This window comes from Microcebus murinus, chromosome 1 (genome assembly GCF_040939455.1).
Source record: "Microcebus murinus isolate Inina chromosome 1, M.murinus_Inina_mat1.0, whole genome shotgun sequence".
Classification (NCBI taxonomy): Eukaryota; Metazoa; Chordata; class Mammalia; order Primates; family Cheirogaleidae; genus Microcebus; species Microcebus murinus.
This window is the reverse complement of record NC_134104.1, coordinates 29,319,970-29,339,932: the sequence shown is the minus strand read 5'-3', so window position 1 is coordinate 29,339,932 and position 19,963 is coordinate 29,319,970. Positions and strand designations below refer to the sequence as shown.

General features: G+C 33.6%; 1 protein-coding gene across 15 annotated transcripts in view; it reads right to left on the bottom strand.

Moving 5' to 3' along the window:
• The window catches only part of ROBO2 (roundabout guidance receptor 2), a 1,246,890-nt gene that overhangs the window by 136,573 nt on the left and 1,090,354 nt on the right, over nucleotides 1–19,963 (bottom strand). The window lies entirely within an intron of this gene.

The following is a 19,963-nucleotide window of genomic DNA, read 5'->3' as shown; positions in this document are numbered from 1 at the left end:
TCAGCTTTTTCACATGCATTTATTGTCTCACTTCCATTTTATTAATGAGTAGACTAATAGGTTTGTTCAGAAAAAATTCTAAAATTTTAACATCTACAAAATTACAATTTCACACACAAAATAATGAAGATACTATTTTTTCATGCTTTTCATATCTGATTTTTTCTCTTGATTTTCACCAATGATTTTTATTTCAAACACATATTTTTGCAAGTTTCTGATTGGTCACATTGTTCCTCTTCCTCATACATACCACAGTTAGATCTATGTTTCCAAAATATTATTTTAATTGGTTCTGTCTTATCAAAACTAGCTGTGACTTTCTATGGTTTTCAGGACAAAAACAAACTTTTTAGGCTTGCATTTAAAATTGCCATATTTGGAAGTCTTTTACTTTAGTTTTAGCTAAAAGAATTGCTTAATTTTATTAGAGGCTAAGACACAGACTAAGACTAGTTCTATTTTATAGACCTTGGCATGTCAAAAAGCAATGTCTTCGTACCCATCATGCCAACCAACTAAACTTAACTACACTCTGCCCTTTTATTAATCATAGTTACTCTTCTATCTGCATGTTTTGCCTTAAAATTTTGATTACTTACTATGTCATAAGACTTATTTACAACTCTTGTTTGCAGCCATCCATTACTATACCAGAAAAATCTAATTACTCCCTCCTTGAATCTTATTGCTACACTAATAATTCTGCGCTTACTGACATGTTGTTTTGTTCTGTATTTTGATGACGGCAGAGATTCTGTCTGCTTTACTCACTGTAATATCCACACTCCCAATCATAGAGCTTTTAACATCTAGTTGTACAACAAAGTGGATGAGAGCACAGGCTTAGGAGCAAAAGGGCCAGAGTTTTAATCATGGACTTGGTTTCTTTCTATGTTTGTAAAGATGGGCAAGATATTTAAATATTCCAGGTCTCTATTTCCTCATTAACAAAATAGTGGTAAAAACAACATCTATCTCATGGAATGAGTATGAGCTTTAAAGGAGGTATTACATATAAAGTACTCAAAACTGGCACATAAAAAGCGAAATACATGTTAGCTATTATTTTTACACCTGCTCGGGGCTCAAGAAATATTAGTTGGATCCATGATAAATATCTTTTTTCCTGATGGTATAAAGGCCAACCAAATATGAATGACCTCGAGACAGCAAATTTACCATATTTACCTATTAGGGATTTCTTATGGGCTGTATTTACAGGTTAGGGCAAGTACGAGGCTAAAATGTATAAAAGGATAACAATACAGAGAAATATTCTCTGCTTAACTTTATCAATAAAAAACATGTTAAAAATGATTTTGATGGTGGCTTCAGAAAAGTAACTGTGTAGATATTTAATGTCTAATAAAAATATCTTTCCTACAGTTACCCTATGTTATTATGACATGGTTAGTTCCAAAATAGAAGCATTGAATAAAAATAATGTATTTTGCAGACATTTCCAACTCATCTCAAAAAATTTGAAAGCCTTGCTACAATTTTGCCACTCATTCTTGTTGTTTGACTTTCAGGGAGTCTCTTCATTTCTCTTAACTGAGTTTTCTCAAAAGCTAAAGAGGGGAGATAAACTTGTTGGTCTATAAAGTCCTTTCCGGATCAATACACATGTGAAACCATGATTCTAAGTTAATAAAGGATCTATATTGTATGTTATTTCTGATTTGTCATTGAAGAAAAAAAATTGTGTTACTTCAGTTTAAAAAACAAGATTGCACATATTGCTCATAGCATCCTTAAAAAAATTCTGAATCAGGAACTATCATTTTATAGATGAGAAAACAGACAGTAAGTGAAATGACTTGCTCAAAGTCATTTTATTACTAAAGCTAAAAACAGGAATTCAAGCCTTTTCAACATGTCACTTTTCTTACTCTATTTGTAACTCTTCCCTGTAGGGAAATAGTTTAATTTTTAAATGCTAACTTAAGACATATAAGACACATACTATATAATTTTGATAGAAATATAGTTTCACATTCATCATTTATTTCCATCTTTTGACAAAATTTTACTTAATGTTAGAAAAATTCATTGTATAGGCAATAACAGGGTGGATAAATACAATGTGAATACTATTTATCTTTAGTAAAAAATGTTTATTTAAAAATTACAGAATATATAATATTTAAACCCCAAATAAGTATAAAATCTGACTGCCTGAGAATTTTTTTATTGTTTTAAGGAGTGTGAAAACAAGAATAGAAATAGAAATACTGTATTTTATATATTTTTAAGGTTTTTATAAATTAAAGATACCCTGGTAAGTGATATAAGTAGTTGAGCATTCTATTCCATGGATGCAGTTTTTTTAATAGGAAAAATTAAAAATGAAATGTTACTTAGGAGGAATAAAATGAATTAACCTTAGCAATTAAAAAGGAGACTGCCTTTCAAAGATATGTCAATATAAGTAAATAGTAAAGCTAATTTGTTTCTAAGTATATAACAAGTTTTCTGATACAGGTTATAAACAATGGACAAGGGCAATGGTCTGGTGATATGGAGATTCTTGTTAGAATAGTTATAATCACAGAAAGAACATCATTCAGGTACTGAGCCCATTCCCAGTGAGACAGGTCTGCTTTGGAGTCAAAAGATATTTGGGATAGTAATGTTTAATGATCTTGCATATTATAGTGCACAGCATAGTTCATATGAAGTAGTAGATGCTCATTTAGCATTGTCTCCTTTTAATTTCCCCTTGATGATCATTGATATTTGAGAAGATTATGGTAAATATTTGATCATTTTATTCAAGAAATACTTAGGATATATCTCTTGCATGTCAAGCACTGCATCAGAAGTTGGAGTTACGTGCCTTTATAGGATTTAGAGCCTTGTAGAATGATTCTTAGCTGAAAGGAATGAGAGTCACTCACAGGAGGTAGTTCCATATCAGAACTACCTCTGGGGTTTTGTCCAGCTAACACACATTTCCCAAAGCCGTATCCGTTATTTATCAAATTAAAAACAAATGCTACAAGATATTAGTCGTGTTGTGTCCCATAATACAGAGTTGCTATTTAAAAACAAACAAAAACAAACAGACTTTGAGAACTCTGTTATTAGAATGCTCAGAATCTCTTAAATTCTCATTTCTCACTGGATCTTTGCCTGAGAAAAGACTGCAAATATTATCAGAAATTTATGTTATAAATTTATTTCAAATACATGGACTAAAGCAATTAACTCTTTAGGCTAAAAGAGAGCTTTAAAATGTCACTTCTGCAACCATGCATCAACACTTAAATCCTCTCTGCAACTTGCAACTAACCAGTCTTCCAGTCCATACCTATGATGAGTGGCCTATTCCATATTTGAACATCTCTGACTATTAGAATATCTTCTATGTATGATAACTCGAAACATTTCTCCCGAAAGGTTTTACCTATAGTACTACTATTTATGTCTCTTGCAAAATAGCTTTTTGAATTTTGGATTTCGTATGAATTATCTCATCTTCAAGTCAACTATTCCTAACAACAGCATCCCATATGCATATGCACTAGTCTTACCTTATCCACAGGGGATATGTTCCAAGTCCCACAGTGGATGCCTGAAAGCACAGATAGTACTGAACCTTATATACGCTACATGAGACAGTCAATCTGATAACTGAGAGGACTACTAAGTGGCTAATAGTTGGGCAGCATCCACTGCATGTATACACTGGAGAAAGGGATGTTTCACATACCAATTAGGATGGAGCAGGACAGTGCAAGCTTTTATCTTGTTACTCAGAATGGTGTACAATATAAAACGTATGGATGTTTGATTTCTAGAATTTTCCATTTAATATTTTTGGTCTGTGGTTGACCAAGAGTAATTGAAACCACAGAAAACAAAACTACAGGTAAGGGTGGACCACTGTAACAGCAATTATGTAATCTAAGGGTTTTAAAGAAAATTAAGAGCATCCGTAAAAATTCACTGATTGACAAACACAAATCTGATTATGTCAATCCGCTGCTTGAAACTATCCAATAGCTTCTTATTTTTGTCCCTTAGAATAAGTCTATTTCTTTATGGTCTTCAAAGATTTAGATAATCTAGTCCTTGCCTAACTCTCAAACTTCATGTTCACCCTGTTCCAACCACAGAGCTCTTATTTTCCTTGCTCAACATAAGCACCCCGTTGCCACTGTGTCTTTATACTACTCTTGCAAATTCATGGAATGTTCTTTTCCTTCATTACCGTTGCTGACTTTTTTTTAATTTTTAAGATATCTAAAATAGCATTCCCTTAAATATGTATTTCTGGCCTAAACAATGTAACTTAATTAAATCTCTGTCCACCAATCTAGTTACTTTTTAGAATTACTTTACTTTCCTTGTATTCTTTGCCTTCATGTTACAAGGTCTTGCTCTGTCACCAGGGTGTGATGATAGCTCACAGCAACCTCAAACTTCTGAGCTTGAGCAATCCTCCACCTCCACCTCCCAAGTAGCTGAGACTACAGTTGTGTGCCACCATGCTCGGCTAATTTTTCTATTCTTTGTAGAGACGGGGTCTCACTTTTGCTCAAACTCCTGGCCTCAAGCAATCCTCCTGTCTTAATATCCCAAAGTGCTGGGATTACAGGAGTAAGCCACCCCATCTGGCTCCTTCATATTCCTTTTGTTACTTTTAATACATTTTATTTTCTTCAAAGAACATATCTTTACCATGTTTTTATTTGCTTTTTTGTTGTCTTCCTCATTTCCAGGAGCATATATGCTTTAGGACTGGTTCTCTCTTTTGCTGAACTATATAGCCCAAGCCTTAACAAACGGCACCTGAGATCTTGGAGGTGCTCAATGAATGTTTATCAAATGAATCACGATACACCAATAAATGCTTGAAATTTCTAGTTCACTTACAGTATGGTTACCAGTAAAACAATTACATGCAGAACCAAAAGTTTAACTAATTTGAAATATATCAATCTATTATATCAAGAAGTATTGTAATGTTGTTAGGTTTATACACCAGCAATTAACTCTGACATGAACATTAAATTGATAACAACATAATACTGCAATGGAAGAACTTGGAATATTTAATACATAGATGCTACTGGCTACATGGAGACAGAGTTAAAATAAAGTAGCAAATATGCTACTTTAGCAAATATGGAGCAGCAATCTACAAATGTGGTTTACATATTATCATTAATAAATTTCCCTCTGTAAATTAGGAACATGAACCAATAAATATTCTCTCTCCTTCCACCAAAATAAGTAAAATACTTCTATCAGAATGCCTAAAACAAATGTTAAGACTAAGGGAGAGTAAAGTCAGCTTTGTGTTTGGTTCCAGCTTTAAGATAATATTATCTCATTATATTAGCAGTTAGGATGGTATCAAGTAACATGTTTTATAAAAATAAAATAATGGCAATAAAAGTACACGTGCGTAGTGTTCTCAAATATACTCTTTCATATAAATGAAACAATTCCAGTATATAAGGAGGGAAGTTACTATTTCTTCCATTATAATTAAGGTATATAAAATTCAACATGAAATCAAACCATATAGCTTATTCTTATATTTTTATAAAATCTGGTATAATAATAATTGGGATAATATGTTCAACTTTATTCATTGTTTCTTGAGAAAAGAATTACAGACATAAAAATTAGAAAGGTGAAATACACTGAACTCTTCATGTGTAAAAATAATAATTCAAAAGAATGTTATTTAAGTTTAGAAACCCATGAAGAATATGAATGAGTGAACATGGATACATTCAGCAAATCCAAAAATATTAGTATTGAAGGAGAATATTTGAAACTTAAAATACCTGTAGGATTTTTAAAAAGACTATTTCATTATATAAGAAATTACATGGAAATTGATTTTTCTAGAAACTACCAGATCATAAATTCTGAGGCATAGTAAAGAATAGAAAAATTATTGAACCTAGTCTAATGTCCTAATTTTAATATTAGAAAATAGTACAAAAATAGGAATACTGACCAGTGGAATGGAACTGAGAACCATGATATAAAATCATCCTCATAGAGCCATCTAATCTTTGACAAAGCAGATAAAAACATACACTGGGGAAAAGAATCCTTATTCAATAAATAGTGCTGGAAAAAAATTGAATAGCCACTTGTAGAAGACTGAAGCAGGACCCACACCTTCCACTTCTCACAAAAATCAACTCACGCTGGGTAACAGACTTAAACCTAAGGTATGAAACTATTAGAATTCTAGAGGAAAATGTTGGAAACACTCTCCTAAACATTGGCCTAGGCAAAGAATTTATGAAAAAGATCCCAAAGGCAATCACAGCAGCAACAAAAAATAAATAAATGGGACCTGATCAAACTAAAAAGCTTCTGCACAGCCAAAGAAACAATCATGAAAGCAAACAGACAACCTACAGAATGGGAGAAAATTTTCCCATCCTACGCATCTGATAAGGGGCTGATAACTAGAATCTGCTTAGAACTCATAAAAATCAGCAAGAAAAAAATCAAACAACCCTATCAGAAAATGGGCAAAGGACATGAACAGAAACCTTTCAAAAGAAGACAGAATAATGGCTAACAAACATATGAAAAAATGCTCAACATCTCTATTCATCAGGGAAATGCAAATCAAAAGTGCAATGAGATATTACTTATTTCCAGTAAGAATGGCCTTTATCAAAAAGTCCGCAAACAATAAATGTTGCCGTGGATGCAGAGAGATAGGAAAACTCCTACACTGCTGGTGGGACTGCAAACTAGTTCAACCTTTGTAGAAAGCAATATGGAGATATCTTAAAGCGATACAAATAGATTTATCATTTGATCCAGCAATCTCACTACTGGGCATATACCCAAAAGAACAAAATGCAATCTACAATAAAGACAGCTGCACTTGAATGTTTATAGCAACACAATTCACAATTACAAAGCTGTGGAAATAACACAAGTGCCCATCAATCCATGAGTGGATTAATAAAATGTGCTATATGTATATCATGGAGTACTATTCAGCTCTAAGAAACAATGGTGATATAGCACATCTTGTATTTTCATGGATAGAGCTGGAACCCATACTACTAAGTGAAGTATCCCAAGAATGGAAAAACAAGCACCACATATACTCACCAGCAAACTGGTATTAACTGATCAGCACCTAAGTGGACACATAGCAATTACCTTTATTGGGTATTGGGCAGGTGGGAGGAGGGGATGGGTATATACATACATAATGAGTGAGATGTGCACCATCTGGAGGATGGTCACTCTTGAAGCTCAGACTTATGGGGGAAGGGGGACAAGAGCATTATTATGCAACCTTAAAATTTGTACTCCCATAATATGCTGAAATAAAAAAAAATAATACTTTGTTATTTAGTGCTCTGGACTTCATCAGTAGAAAGGTTTAGACCATAGTAGAATCTAGGATGCCTGGCACAATCTCCATCATCCACATTACAAAGATTACAGCTTTTTACCAAGGGACAATATAAAAATTCAATTTTTAAAAATCATTATCTATGAATTCATAAAAGGAAATTAAATTAAGCAGCTGATCTACTACCAAAATGGAAGCCAGAATTCTTTTAATAGGTTCAAATAATAAATAGTCAATATCATAGTTAAGCATTTAATGACTGTGTTGTTATTAGAATTCAGGCTTCATGGCCTTGGTACAAAAGTTTACCTTAGCTACTATAAATTTGTGACGACATGTATGTGAGAAAGAGAGAGAGAGAGTGACAGAGAGAAAGAGAGAGAGATGGAAAGAGAGAGAAAGTGTGTGTGTGTGTGTGTGTGTGTGTGTGTGTGTGTGTGTGTGTGTGTGTGTCGGCCCAGTAATATTTTTAAATTATTGGAATAATTGACATCATTTAAAATTTTGACATTTTTGCATACAAACTTGGATTTTCAAATCAAGGTCTATCTTACTCCAAAGTACCAGCTCTTTCTGCTTCATCGCACAGCCTACCCAACAAGCCTGATACAACCAGAGACAGTATTGTTCCTTGCAACACCACTGAACTACTGTGCCCATCTCTAGTCTGAACCATGACAGTACCCATCGCCCAGAAGACTCAAGCACATTATGATACCTTTATGAATATTCATAGTAAAAGGTGTCTCAGGTCAGAGAAATGATAGGCCTGTAATTATGATCAGATTAGCTTTCATCAGCCAAAGCTAAAGAAATACAAGGACTGATTTTAAATAAATTATACCTAACTTCAAACCTAGAAATAAATATTTGGCTCATTATTAATTTTATATTTAGAGGATCTGAAGCAAAACATGACAAAATTCTTTTCCCAAGGCCGCACATAGAGACAGTTAAAGTTGGGGGTGGGAGGGGGAATTCTCTTAAGTATCTACTACCACTCTGCTTTCTCTAATGGGTCATGTTTTCCCAGAAACAATAATTTGCTTCCTAAAACTACTTATTTGATAAGCAATTAGGTGTCAAATATTTCCACAGGTCTAATAAATGTGGCCTCATTTCTTCTATTTCTTTCTGGGTAAATTGATATATGTTTAATAATAATCTCATTGATGTTTTATACCACTACATTGGATAATTGGGAAAATATTCATTTTTTTCCTTGAAAGCAAATATTGACAGAGTATGAAAAGTTAGAAATAATAGTTCCTTATGTGTAAAGAGAGCTTTATGGTGCACAACAGGGTTTAATATATCATTCTACACAATAAATCACTTAAAGAAAAAGCCTATTTCCAAACAAAATTTTACAGAAAAAGATGCTGAGAAGATGCTGAGATTGTTGTCTCAAGTTATGTAGGGACTGGAACCCTTTATAAGTACATTTATTTGTCTAATAAAGAGCAACACACCCCTTCCTTTGCTGTGTGTGTTTATTCCTCTGCAATATATACACACATTGGCCGAGTGTGTATATATGAATCAATTATTTTGTGTTCAGTTTCAAAAGCTCCAGAACTTAACTTTCTCAGTATTTTTCTCAATATTACTCTAAAACCAACTGTAACTCTAGGAGGTTCATAATGCTGTTTCTATGTACATAATTCAACATTATTCTCTTATTAAACAATCAAAAGTACTTAAGTTTTTCGAATTGCCTTTATCTTTCTTTAAATAGTCCAGAATAAATTTTAAGTAACACGTAGCACACACCTTGGCATAAAACAGCTACTTTATAACATGCAATACTATTATATATGATCAACATGTAGGAGGTATTGTTGACTTTAATTAACACCAAGAAAAAAAGAAGCAGATGAAAAAACATTACTGATGGAGAAATTCTAATAGAAATTGGGTTATTTTCATTGTGAAATCTGCCGGTCTTAGACTTACATAAATGCAGCCATTGTTGCCAAATTTGATTAATGGCAGTTGTACAATCGTGTGCCGACAGTCCCTACCATAGAGATATCTTATTTTTTCTGATATTAAACACTGCTGAAAAAATGCAACCCAATCAGATTTGGCCCCTGGACAACATGTGCTATCATCACTGTACCGTGAATTGAGATTGATTGGTAACCAGCTGTGACAAAGTGGGAAAAGAAGCTCTGTGTTTTTGCAGGGTTTTTCCCAAGGAAAAAAAAACCTGAAAACTGAATTGTGTCAGAACCATTACCATCTGTTCAGTTAAATAATAAACAAAACAAAATTTATTTATTTTTATACTTAAAGCAATAGTTTGTATGCAAGATTCTATTTGTGTGTGATCTTTGATGAATAATCTTAAAATTGCTTCAAAATAAAAATATTTTCATTCACTTTTTAAGAAATAAAGTACTACATTCTAAAATAATTTCCAAATTTAAATAAAAGAATCTATTTCATTTCTTCCTCATAAATGAACCTGCTTTGATACCCAGTGGAAAAGTTTCCTATAAATCTAAATATACCTTGAAAATATCAAACAAAACATGAAAACTGGCAAAATTTTATAACATAACCATATTTCATTCATTACACTTTGAAACTCTCATGCCCATTAAGTCTCTAGGGTAGAAACTTCTCATGATTTTCTGGCTTTTATGAATAAAATTCAGATAATTTAGGGACTCTTAAGCTTCCCATAATGTCTATAGAATTTGGGAGGAGAAAAAAATGAAGAAATGAAGAAATATAAACTAAAATTTTTATTACAAACTGGAATTTTACCATGCTCATTTCAAGCCAGCGTACCTCATCGCCTTGTTTGAATTATGTGAGGACTCTATAAAACTTCCTGAATGGCAATTTCTTCTCAAAAACACCTTTGTTTTTCACAGAAGGAAATTTATTTTCTCAACATTTTTAGTTTTTGAAATCACCTACTATTTCTTATTACTGTGGCTCCAACTCTAGCACAAGTGTTTTGAATTAGCACTTAAAGTTTTATTATGCATTTACTTTATTAATCATTAAGTTGGCCTATAGTAAAAACTTTGAATTGAACCAGGAAATATTTAATGTCTATATGAGTGAATGTTTCTTTCCTTTTAAGGAAACTTGAAAAGTTTGTTTTCAATTTTCAAAATACTTCCACTTAATTGTAATAGCTGAATATCAATCTATAACTTTTAGACTCTTTCAGAAAGTAAAGATCTATAACAACAGATATTCCATAGTTCATAATTCAATAAAAATTTCACTGTGGAGCTTTATGTGAAAATGTCACAAAGTCCATTGCTTTGCTTTCAACACAAGGATTTTAATGATACAAATCATGTATTGATCTTATGGAGTCATTTATTGATTACTAAGACACACTCATCTATTAAGCAATACCACTGTACCATGTTAAGGACATGGAGATACATACATCTACAACTCAGTGAAAATGCTTTTCAATCACTGAAAAAAGGACATTTTAATAACTCACAACTTTTATTCAAGGCACTAGTCTATAAAACATAAAATTTCCTGGAGAAAGTTAAATGTTTTGCATCTTTCACTCTTAACAACCAAAATTAGGAAAGGTTGCTCAATTTTGCTAAAATAATCTCTCCACTCATAATTTTTCAAGCAAAATCCTTTCACAGACAACACTTGAAATGGTTTTTAAAACTCACATGAACACTTTTTGGAGCCTAAATTCCACATGATACTTTCTTAGCCTTTAATATTTAAAGTGTATCCTAAAGACAAGCTCTTAAATCACATTTGAGGTCTGAGACCCCAGTATGAGCACAATAAGACACTATTTTGCTAGAGCAAAGGAGACTGATTCATTTTCTACACTAAGAAATGTGTAGAAAATGAATATGCATACCAAGTGCCAACTTTAAGTCACACTCCTCTTTTTATATACAAGTATAATGCAGGCTAATGTTTACAGTTTTGGTGAAGTGAATCTTATTCACTCAAGGGTCAGGTTGGAAGCAATTTCTGGTTAGGACACCTTAGAGAAGTATGAGGAACAGATATCTTTTTTGAAAAAGTGAAAATTGTCATAACTTTCACTGTAAAAAGAAAGAAAACAAAAGTCCTAGGAGATAGACTTGTAGGGAAATAGTAAGAGGCAAGGTTATCCCGCAAGCAAACTTGCTGTTCTGTTCTGGCAGCCTCTATAGAAACCCAAAATGAAATTTGAAAGATGATAGCATCCTTACCCTGTATTAACTAACCAAACAGTGTTTTAGTCTCTTCTTGGCTTTCCATAATTCAACCTTTGTTGCTCTCATCCCCCAGTGGCTCCTTCCTCATCAGCCTGACCATAAATGCAAAACCCCTATAGTAGACTCCCTTTACCACAGCTTAGAGAGCAAGGCGTTTTCAAATTAAAAAGCTAAACAAAAACAAACAAGTATGTTTTAAAAATACCTACAAATAGGACAACAATAGTTGACCTAATGAAGTACAGATTTGGCGAGGCCTAAAAACTAGAGCTTGAACTGTTGCCAGGGATTCTAAGTACTAAAGCTTGGAAATAGAGCCTTTCTCTGGATTGTGAGTAATTGAACCATTCTGCAGCTGGGCTTCCAGAGAGGCCAACACATCCTGCTCACCCCAAACCAGAACTCCCTCCAGGTTTTAACCAGTGTAGGTTGTGGCTGTCTTCTGAGTGCCCCTGTCTCTCCCACCTTCCACTCCTATGACAGACACAGAGGACTCTAGGGATTTATTCTCTTGGCAATTTTATGGCCAACTGTAAAGTTCACAGCCTGGTGTCCTCAGTCACCACATACATTTCCATCTTCTCCTGTCATTGTATTCTCTTATTTTTCACCTTCTCTGAAATGGGCTTCATCTCTTCTGATACAACCCCTCACAAATTTTTGTAACCATCTCCACAAATTTTTTAATGATGCTTTCTAAACTACCTGTTTCCCGATTTGTAAAACTTTATCACTATTCTCAGAAATTTATCCTCCATGACTTAATGGAAATCTGGCTCTTTCCTTAGGGTTTGACCTCTGGTGTGAGGGTGGAGGAAGAAGGAAAGTAACGAGCACCATCCCAGTCCTTCTGAACAGTTCCTCAGTGTCTGACACAGCAGAATAAAGTACTTATCCTCTCTCATAAAACAAAACAAAACAAAACCCGATTTTATTGAATCTCATATCATCCAATTTTCAAATGGAATCTTTAGAATTTCTTACTTCTTAAGATGGTAATTAATAGGACCTACTTCATGAGGCTGTTGTAAACACTAAATGAGTTAATACATTTAGAGTGTTGAGACCTGCACCCGACATACAGTAAATACCCAATAAATGTCACCTTGCATTTTCCATAGCTGCCCCTCATTTCACTCATATCTCCTCCTCCAGTGATATTATTATCTCCACCTCCCTTTGGTCATTGTTGAATGGTAAGACCCTGATCCTTGTCCTTAATTGGAAAGGCTCCTCTTTGAAATCTGAAGTTCAAATGTCTAATCCTGCCATAATCCTGGTTGTGTCTCACTCTTTTTATCAGCACACAGGCCAAACCTCTTCCTCCAGTTCTCTCTGTCACTGTGCTATATTATCATTACTCTCTCTCTACTTTGCTTAGATACCATGGCCAATAAGTTGCTTGCCAATATCCTCACATATCTTGTCTCATTACTTTAATGTTGTACATGCCTGACAAAACCCCAATTATGTATTAATATAATAATTTACCATCTTCTTTATATACCTAGAGTAGACTAACAAAGGCTACAGTTCACCCTTGACTGGCTCTCTAGAAATTAGGAAGAAGTTCAAACTTCTGAGCTCAGACTATATGTTCCTTCCTGTATTGGTCTCTGGCCACCTATCCAGTTCTTGTATCATTATTTTTCTCAAGTCAAACATTCAACTGTAACCCAGTATTCTTAGGCTCTCTCTTGCATCTCTGAATATGCTGGGTCTTCACATTGGAACAACTCACCATACCTCTCATCTCTCTCTCCCTTTAGCCCAACTACTTCTGCTTATCCTGACACAGAATTAATTTAGTATCTACTTACATCTCGAGATTTCAAGCTCCGTAAAGGTATGGCCATATATCACTTTCATTCATAGCTGTGTCCTCAGAGCTTAGTACAGTGAATTGAAACTACTGGGCAGCCATGAACATTTTGCTATTGAGAGAATAAATGAAGGCCATACACTTGCAGGAAGAAGCAGCAGCTTGCATCCTCTCAGCAGCAGCAAACCTTGCTCATGACAAAATGCCAAATCTGTACAACGGAGGTGCCGGAGATGCTGAGGACAGCACAGAGCACATTTTGATCATTAATAATCAATTTATGTTCAGTTCTCAAAACTTTAACACTGAGTTTGTTCAAGTTATATCTTCTATTCATCATTTTTCACTACTAATATTTTCTCTGTGCCCAGTCCCTTTCAATCATTATCCACACAATTAACACCATTTTTCACAAGACCCAGGAGCCACCACCTAACCTATAGTTCAAAGTTAGAGAGAACATCTTTGCTCACACCTGTCCTTGTTCTATGGTTTACCCTCTAAACCACGTGAAGGAAACCAGGGTGTATCCTGCCAAAGTATGAAGGATTGTTAAACTGAGATGCAGAGGAGCTCTCTGCCTTCGCTCTCTGTTTGCCTAAAAGCAGGACAGGGATTTACAAAGACAAAAGGCCTTTCCACCCTCCTCCCAGCCTTTTCCACTTAAAGACGGGATGTAAATTTTCCTTTACAACCTTTATCAGCTCAGAGATCAGACATTGTTCCAGAAGATTCTCGGAATAGACTTTACACAGTTTCCCCACCTTTGGAAGCCTAGGACTACTTTCCTTTGTTTTGTTACTTCTCTAAAATTTATGTTCTTTGTTGAAGACAATATATAAGCCAGACTCCTAAACCACTAATTTTAAGTCACTTTTCTTTTGTGTGATGTGCATTACACACATTAGTAAACTTGTTTTTCTCTTGTTAACCTGTCTTTTGCTGCAGGAGTTTTTCCCAACTACAAATTTATGAGGGTTGAGAAAAATTATATTATATCCCCTTCATACATGCACACCTGTTGCCTTGATAAAGAAATTCAAGCTTGACCTTTAGCAGTCTAATACTTAAAAAAATTAAGATAAAAATTAAGTTTAAGATAAAACGTAGGCCGGGCGAGGTGGCTCACGCTTGTAATCCTAGCACTCTGGGAGGCCGAGGCGGGCGGATTGCTCGAGGTCAGGAGTTCAAAACCAGCCTGAGCGAGACCCCGTCTCTACTATAAAAAATAGAAAGAAATTAATTGGCCAACTAATATATATATATATATATATATATATATATAAAAAATTAGCCGGGCATGGTGGCTCGTGCCTGTAGTCCCAGCAACTCAGGAGGCTGAGGCAGGAGGATTGCTTAAGCCCAGGAGTTTGAGGTTGCTGTGAGCTAGGCTGACGCCACGGCACTCACTCTAACCTAGGCAAGAAAGCGAGACTCTGTCTCAAAAAAAAAAAAAAAAAAAAAAAAAGATAAAACGTATATAATAAAAGTATACATACATTTTATTATATATGCATAAACCTTTCATTAATATCAAATGTTAACATTAAGGGACTTAACATTATAATTTTATAATTAGAATTTTTTTATCACTGATATGATATTCACTATTCCTTTTTTGGCATTAGACTATGAATATCTGCAGATAGTGCACTGACCTATCACTGATAATTACATTGTTGCTTTCAAAACTGCAGAGAGTTTTAATGTTTCTTTATAGTCATTCTGTGTTTTGCTAAATTGAAAGCTCTTAAAAATTTAGAGAATTAAACTTACATAGTTAATGTGTATGTATTTATCTTGTAAAATGTTGTAAATATATGTATTTTTAAATCTCAAAGCTTTAAATTATATTTATATTATATATAACTTTTAAATATATATCTTATAAAATCTTTTATAAATATATCATATATTTCACACAATAGATATAGCTTTTTGTAATATATATTATAATATATGAAATGTTCAAGATTTTACTATATATATTTAAAAGCTATATATTATAGATGTGATTAATTAAAGTTTTGGGAGCAAGATATATATATATATCTTGTAAAATCATGTTCTTCCTTCTTCCACATTCATATAAAATCAAATGCAAACCATTGCAGAGCTATTAGGGGTTGTCTTTTGGTTCATAACTATCAGAAAAAATATTTTTATTATTTTTATTATTCACCTCAATCAATATGCAGCAATGCTTTTGACAATTTTCTCACCAACCCTTAGTAGATTATTTTTTTTAAATCTGCTACCTCCTAAATTCCTTACTTTTAAATTCTGTTTAAAATATTATAAATATTATTTTCAATAAATTTTGAACTAAATAAAACTTGAAATTTCACAGCAAAAAATGCAAACATGTTGCAATTCAGAAGAACACACTGGATCAAATAAAGTTGTAGAGGTAGGTTAAATTATTATTCCATTTGGAAATAATTATTTTACTGGCTTAAATTCTTTCAAGATGATTTGATTATACAAAAAGACTAGAAATTGCATCATTGGATTTGGAAAAGTAGATATATCTCACAGTCCTGTATTTGGCTAGCAATAAACTGCAATTTTAAGTTCATTTTAAAAAAGACTTTAGGGATTAAATCCACAAGAATCCACAGAGCTTGCAGCTCAAACCAGAAGTTTTTGATAGGCAGAGCCTATTCCTCTTGCACTCTTCTGAGTTGAGAAGACACTCTGTGCATTAAGGGACAGCAGGTTCAGGGTAAAATGGATTTTTAAATGTGCTGTCTACTTAGTGGCCTTGCTGTCTTTTCTGGACAAACTCCAAGATTTCTCTTTCATCAGTGTTCAATCTGAGCACCAGCTGAGCTACCGGAGGCTTCTGCATTATCAGAGGGATGTTTAGTCTGAGCTATGGTATGGAAGATTCAAAAGGCTCTCTCTCCTCTTTTCTTCTGCCAACAGAAACTTCCTCTTGAAATGTGTTTATGGAATAATTTATAAATTCAACACAGCCTCATAGGGGCACTTCTGATCATTAAATGTGTCACATAACTTGTGGGTTGGTAGATCTATTTAAAAATGAAGGCATGGGGTACTCTTCACTAGTTTCATCAATTCAGCAACTATTTGATGAGTAAGGAATAGAAAGAAAAAATCCCTGCCATATATATTCTAGAAAATGTGCAAAAATATACATTCATCTCAAATCAGTGAACCAAAGGACTTTCTTCTTGTGTTAAATAATGACATGTTATGTCAAATGGTACTACTTCCTCAACTCGTTTGGTGTAACTGTCATATCTAAGACAATTATATTCTATTATTTTGTTCTATTATTATGGCAACAAAAATAAAAATCATATAAAATAACATTTAATTGAGCAATGCTCAGATTCATCGTTTCCACTATATCAGAGTTTTTCAACCTCAACACTATTGACATTGGAGCCAGATTATTCTTTACTGTGAGAGTTGTCCTGTGAATAGAAAAATGACTTACAGCATTCTTAGCCTATACCCACTAGATACCAATAGCATCCAATCTCTCAGATGTGGTGATCAAACATGTCTCCAGATTTTGCCAAACATCCCTCAGGAAATGGGGGAAGAAAAATTGCCCCTAGATGAGAGCCACTTTACTAAACGTATAACTGGTGAGCACCATGTATCAGACATAGATCTGGATATTTGGGATTGAAGATAAATATGGCAAAAGGAGTTGGGGAGATAGAGAAATAAACAATAGCAATAATGATGAGCTGAACATTATTTTCTCTTAGAGAGTCATGTAGATACACAAAAAACAAAAAAGTCAGCAACTGTTGACTAACACATAGAACGGAAGGTATTCTGGGTCAAAAATGAGGCATGAACAGAAGCTTTAAACATCGTAAAGACCTGGGGTTTCAATCCAGCTTTGCTACGAGGACTTCAGTGACCATACACATGTTTTTTATTGTCTCCAAGCTTCGGTTTTCTCTTCTGTTAAAAGAGGGGATTCATACTTAAATGCTGTTGGAAAGATTAATTATAAACCGTGTAACCACCAGGCAGAAAATCAGTGTGCTCTCAAAAATTACAGTTTTTAAATTATTTTTAATATAAATTCCATTAGAAATGAATCACTGTAATAGTAGTTAAGAGAGTGGGCTTTAGTTCTGGAGTACATGAGCTCAAATCTCTCTCTACCACTTAAATTTGCCTCTCAGATCTTTCATTTGTAAAGTAGGGATCATAACAGTGCCTGTTTCATAAGGAAATTGTGAAGATTAAATGAGTTACTTCTATGTAAATCATTTGTAAACATCAGCTATTACTCCCATAGTTAATACATTTTAAGATACATATTTTTCATATTTTAACACCTTAGATATTACAAAACATCTTATCCTAGATGACATATAGCTGATTCGGTTATTTCTCCCCTCCTTAACTCAGAGAAAAAGTACTATTAGATCTCACAATCAATTGTACCTTGGATTCATTGACATGAACTACTATCATATGATTAAAAATGATTAGACTGAATGATAAAACTTTTGACTTATCTATTTATTAAACACAATATCTTTCAACCAGTCACTCAAGTCATAAACATCAGTATTGCTTTTAACCTCTCTTTTCCCATGAACACTGACATACAATCAATTTCCAGTTGAAAAAAGGCATTAATATCCATGTTTGTATATTCATAGGAAAACAGGAAACATGCCCAACATATTCCTCTAACTACCTTTCAAACAACTTCCTACCAGGTATTCCTACTTCCAAACATTTTCTGTTCCGAGCTATCCTACACATAAATATAAGAATCAACTTTCTAAACCTAGAGACTACATTTCTATTCAATGTGCTTCACTGAATCCCCATTCTAAAGTGTGTTCTGTATAAACACTTCGCTTGGAATTACAGGCTTTTATAACAGAGTCTCAACTAACCTTTGTGGCCATAAGTGCCTCTCCTCTGTTCTCCAGGCAAACTGAAACACTAATTGTTGGCCTACACTTTCCAAAGCTTTTTCATGCTGCTCCCTTCTTTTGAAATAGCCTTCGCAGCTCTACTTACAGAAATTCTATTTTCCTTTGCAGATCCATCTCTAGTGTCACATGGGAATAAAGTATCTTTTATTTTCTGAAATTTTAAAGTGTTTTGTGCATTTCAGTTTTTATATAGTTATTATAAAAAGGTATGTGATATATTTTATTTAATAATGATATACATAACTCACACCCCTTACTGGAATCCTTGAGGACGAGCTTATCTTTTTTATTTGTTGGAATATTGACACATAGGAATGTTCAATGAATGTGCTCAATTATTTTTGAAATATAATATTTTATTAGTCTACATTGAAAATTTTTATTTTCCTTTTGAGAAAATTGACTATATATAACTTACTATAAATCATGTTCATATTGAGGATAAACATTTTTTTCTCTCTTTTTAAAATCTCTCAGATAAAGATAACAGGCTTACTTTACTGGGTTTTTTTTCCCTCTGTTATTTGTGGTGTAAATATTTGGACAAACTGTTAAAAATCTGGGTTAATTGTTGGAGTATTTATGGTTTTCAACAATCATATTTTTTATTATAAGTGCCATTTGTTGTATGAATTGCAAAGATGCAGAATACTCAACCAGATACTCTTCGTAAGGTTTCTAATGCCTAAACATTTAATGAAAAGAGTTGAAAGGTATTATAATACCTCTTGTAATTGTAACATCATCCTCAGAAGAATAATTAGCATAATTTCTATACTGAGTTCTTGTCACAATGTTACCCCATAGATCTATATGATGAATCACTTTCTCAGAAGGGACTTCTCATTTCTTGGCAAAGATTCACTGTGCCCCAGTGCTAACTTTTCACTTCCAAATGTGCCCTTTAAAATAACACTCCAGTGAGTTAATAGCATGTAACAATTAAAAGAGATTTCCCCAACAATTGACTTTACTGTGGTGGAATAGGATATACTCCTAAAATACTTTGAAAGTATCTATTCTCTTGTCTCTTATCTTTGGCAATTGTATCTCCTTCACATGCTAACAAAGATATATTCCAAATTCATCATGGTATTGTATTACAATAGTGAGTCTCTTGAATTATTTTTTGGGATTTTCCCCCCTTCTCTCTCAATTCATACCAGTTAACTTGAATAGCTGGATCAAATAGTAAATTTTCCTGAGGGACCATTATAAACATTTTTTAGAAAACAGAAAATATTTATTAGGTAGGAATATAGAGTCTAGAACTCAGTCTTGCCTGCATTACTAGGACAAAAGGTATATGGGTAATTTTAATTTTCTTCGTTAGGACCATTCATTTCAGTTTTCCGGGTTTTTTTTTTTTTTTTTTTTTCCTCCTAGTGAAAAAAAGATACTACTATGCTTCTCTAATTGTTTTGAGTTGTTGTCATAGAATCCAACTATGTGATTTGGTATGATATGGTGACTATCTCCTGGTAAGCCTTTAGCTAGTCCTACAGTTAGGCATGAGGTAACATGTTGCCCTAGTCCCTATCTCAGCCTAAATGAATGCTCTAACGTTCTGCACTTAGATGGAAGAAGCACACCTACTGTGGCTCCTGTGTTGAACATTACC